Here is a 4,763-nt window from a genome sequence, read left to right on the forward strand (position 1 = left end):
AGGCAGCATCCCAGGAGTAGCATCAGACGGCACGTCAGCTGCATGCTGCAGGTCACTCTAGACACTCCCGGTTGTAAGCAACGTCGCATTAACTGCAAAAGTTCTAAGGCCTAAGCCCAACAAGTTTACCGAGTTGACTAAACCCGAAGTGGGGAACTCGCTTTAAGCCGAGCTCAGCTCTCGCATTTGAAAGAGAAAGGTCTGATCAGCCTAAAAATCTCGAAAGCATTGCCACAAGGCCACAAAAGGTTAAGAGCGGACTTTGCAAACCCGCATATAATTTTAACCAAACCCCCTTGGGCCACAACCTAGAAAGGTTTAAAAGCCTCCTCAGGCAAATATCTTGTTCAAAAGAAACAATAAAGCCTCCTTAGGCCAGAATAAATTAAGTCTTAAAAATTTAGGCCAAAATAAATTAAGTCTTAAAAATAAAGGGACAATCCCCAATTTAAAGTGGACACAGCCACTACGGAGCAGCAGCCACCTCGGAATCCGGCTCAACAGTCGAAGCTTCATTCGCGTCCTTGGCAGCTGCTTGATCAGATGAAGCTCCTTGACCACCCTCCGCGGTACAACCAACCTCCGGAGTGACCTCCGATACCATAGGAGCTACGGGCGGGACAACGTCCTCCGCCTCACTTGAGCCTAGGAATAATAATTCCAGTCAATCAAAGGTGCAAGAAAAGGAAAGGTAATAAATATCAGGAGCCAAGCATTACCTGCCCAGTCTAGACCTGATTCGCTTATAGGAGGCGATTCGGTGAAGAATTCCTCGAAGTCCTGAGGGTTGAAGGTCGAAGTAGGAAGAGCTGCCAAGCGACTCCGCTTTTCAGAAAGATTAGCCGATAGTTCGTTTCTCTCTTGATCTTCGGAGAAATCTGCCTCATGGATTTGATCCAGCAGGATCAGGTTGCTCTCGTGCTCCTTGATGTCTGATTCCAAGTCAGACCTAGCCTTCTCGGTCTGCATGAATCGGATGGCCCTTGGATCAACTCCATCCCGCGTTCCTTGACCTCTTTTCTGGCTTTTGACGCCGACCTCGCCAACTCGGAGTCACGCAATTTGGCGATCGCCTTGTACTTCGCGTTGAGCTCGATGAGTTGGTTGTTCAGGGAATCAGCGTTTGATTCGGACTCTTGAAGCCTACCTTGAATACCAGAAAACTCTTCCTGGAGTTTGAAGTTCTGGTCGTACTGACCCTGCAGCTCCCCCTTTATCTGCGCAAGCTCGGATGTTAAATTGTCGACTTTGTCCTCCAGATCGTGCTTGGAGCCGGCAGAAGAACTGAGTTCGGCCTCAAGGGCGGAGAATTTTTTTGTCCACATGTCAATCTCCTTCTCCCGGCCAATGACTAACCCTTCGTAATGTTCGATCATGTCGTTAAATTCGCTTTGAGCCTGGCGTTATACATGAACCCGGGATGACGAGTCAGTTCGCAGAATGGCGATACAATAAAAAATATACACAAAAGAAAGCGGAACTAACCCGAGATGAGTGATGCGCGTGAAGCAAATAACGTTCACGAATTGCAGGGCGTCATTTGTTGAAATCTGGCAAGATCGAACCCGAACGGGTCTTGAAGCATCGGAAGACGCTGCCTTCTGTCTCCATAGCTGCGAAGAAGGAAGAATTGTAAAAATTGGAATTTTAATAAAGACAAAAGTTTAAGTGTGTGTAAATCACCAAACCTGAAAGCGATTTGACTTGAGGTACAAGAGCAGGCTTCAGCCTCGAGGGAGCATCTCGAGATTCAGAATCTCCCTTTTTCGGAGACGCGCTCCGGGCGGTCTTTCCACTATCAGGCTGGAAAGAGGAGGACATGTCAACCGGTCATGGAGGACCCATTGGTTCAGAAGGAGGGGATGACCGAGGTGAGCGGTCAGTCCGGGCCCTTGACTTTTCCCTCTGCGGGGAAGGATCACTGCGAGAGGACTTGTCTCTCTTTCGGCGAACCAAGTTCTTAATTGGCTCGTTACTAAAATCATCTCGGGAAGGACGAGGTGAATCACGGAGAGGAGATCGATCCCTCCGAGGAGAACGTGAGTCGCGACGATCGCGACGAGGAGTTAATCTGAAGGAAGCGACAGATCGAGCTCCCTCGGTGCTGCCATCATCAACCAGCAAGGGTCTACTGTAGTCCTTCTTGTCTATAGAAGTCGCGAGAAACTTTTTCTTCTCCTCGCAAGCCTCAGCCATCGGCTTGGAAAGCAACTTACGCTTGGCCGCAAGGGCACGAGATGACATTCCCTGAGTTGAGGGAGGGGGAGGAATTTGGTGAAGATGACCAGGTGGACTCATCCTGAGTCTGTGGTTAGCTTCTAGGAATCGTTCAAGGGTGAAGGAATTCCAAAGGGTTTCCCCTTCAAGAATTATTTTGAAGAATTCGATGAACTCTTCAGATGGGAGATTGGAAGCGATGAAAGCTGCGAAAAGAAATAACGGTGTTAGTCAATAAAGATAAAGAAACAACCGGGAAAGATACGGGCAACCTAATCACTACCGGGTTTCGCAGACCACTTCGAAGGGAGAAAATCTGCGAGATTTCCAATCGAAGCGGGAGTTTACTTAATTAGAAACCAAGGATGATGCCAATTTTCATCCTTGTTCGGAAGATGTGAAATGATGTTCCTGTTGGCATTAGGATATGCTGAGAAGTACCCCGCTTTCTTCGATGAACTTCTCACACTCAGAAGCTCATTTAGTTCTGCAACACCGATAACGTAACCGGCCTCCGCCGCGATTGTTATAATGCCAAGAATAGTACGAAAAAGATTGGGGGTTAATTGAGGAAGAGCGATTTCAAGAGCCGCTAGGTATAAAATTAGGGCTTCGGGAAGAGGAAAGGTCAGCCCGCAACCCTTGAAATAAATCTCATACACACAGAAGTAACCATCGCGATGGTTCTCTGGAGATTCTGTGGGGGAAGCTATTTGTGCTTCCGCCATAATTTCCGGCGGAATCCGGCAAAGCTCTCTCAATCGCTCGAGGGATTGAAGAGTACAAGTGGACCTAAAGTGCGGACCGGCAATATCACCAGGGCGGGTGCACTCGTCGTTACTAGAACGCCTCTCGTCGAAAGACGGAGACTCGGGTCTATCGGAATCGGAAGTCATTGGGAAGAAAGAAAAATTCAAGATCCGGCGAAGAAGGGTTTTGGAGAAGGAACGAAGAGAAAGGTTTTGATTAAAGTACAAAAGTAAAAGAAGAGAGTAATGGTGAAAAGAAGTTACCTCAAGCTAATGATGAAACCGCCTCGGAAGTCGTGTGGGAAGTGGGAAGGTTTTTCCCGTTTTAATAGTAATTAATCAATATACGGTCATAATGATGACAGATGTCACTCGGTTAAAAATGGCTAGTGCCGAAATTAAAGGAGTGATGAGATTTTCGGCGGGAAATCAGAAAGATTCTCGAGCGCAATCTTTGGCCACTTGAGCATTTAAAGTCCTCCGAATTGGAATAGCACTTCGAAGAACTTGGGGGGCTAATTGTTGGTGTCGGATCCCGCACCAGAAGTACGAGACCAACCAAAGATTGCCACGTAATCAGGATAATGGCCCATAAAGGATGAAGCCCATTGGACCCGTGAGCCGAAGGGATGGTCGAAGTGGTTGTCACCATTTCGAGAATCCGAAGTGACTGCACTGTGACACGAGTTCGGTGTAGAAGACACGGGTAAGTCGGTTCAAGGACACTTGGGCCAAAAGAGGCGAGGCCCATGAAGATCAGAGTCAACTCAAATTCAAACGTTGAGCATTAAAGCCGAAGAATCAAAACGGACACATTTAAGAAGAAATAATTGTACTTAATTACTCATTTTAAATGTCGTTTAGCTATGTATAAATATAGAGGCCAATGGCCATGTAAAGGGGATCTTCCTCTCAAGAAAGAAATACTATAGCAATTTTCGTATCAATTTACAAGTTCTTACGTATTCATTTTTGTCCCTCAAGAATAATCTTTCCCACTTAACAAAATACTTGAGTGTGTGAATCCGACATTCACAATTGTCTCTATCTTTATCTGATAGGGTAACTTCTATACCCTTCTGCAGAGGTCGACCTTCAACCACGCTTCTATCAGCCTCAATATCTTCATTGCGATTAACTGTTTCTTGAACTGGTACTGAATCTTTAAGGAACTCTAAACAAAATGCAACGCATTCTCCAGCTAAATACCCCTCAGCCATACATGCTTCTGGCCTTGCATGATTCTTAACAAAAGCCTTAAGTGTTTTCATGTACCTATAACTCAGTCAAGAAATGAATATTAGTCCAATATCATTGCAGTAAATACATATATTGAATCAAATGAGTACATATATCAAACCTTTCAAATGGATACATCCATCGAAAGTGTACTGGTCCTCCCAAACGTGCTTCTTTTGATAGATGTATTGGAAGGTGGAACATGATATCAAAAAGGGATGGAGGGAAGAAGCGCTCCAGTTGACACATTGTTTCCACAAACTCTGTCTCCATTGTCATAAGTTTCTCCGGGTCGATGATGCGCTGACACAACCTGTTGAAGTAACTGCATAATCTATTTATGGCAATCCTAGGACCCTTATGTAACAACCCTCTTAATGCAGCTGGTAACAAGTTCTGTACTAGGACATGATGATCATGCGACTTTAAACTACCTATATTTGGAGGGGTAACTGAAACACTATTTGCAATATTACCACAATAACCATCAGGACCTCTAAACTTAGATAATCTTTGGCAGAAAATGTTTTCTCTTTCTTGGAAACCAATAGCTGCTGG

The sequence above is a fragment of the Arabidopsis lyrata genome (genome assembly GCF_000004255.2).
Source record: "Arabidopsis lyrata subsp. lyrata unplaced genomic scaffold ARALYscaffold_8, whole genome shotgun sequence".
NCBI classification, from domain to species: Eukaryota; Viridiplantae; Streptophyta; class Magnoliopsida; order Brassicales; family Brassicaceae; genus Arabidopsis; species Arabidopsis lyrata.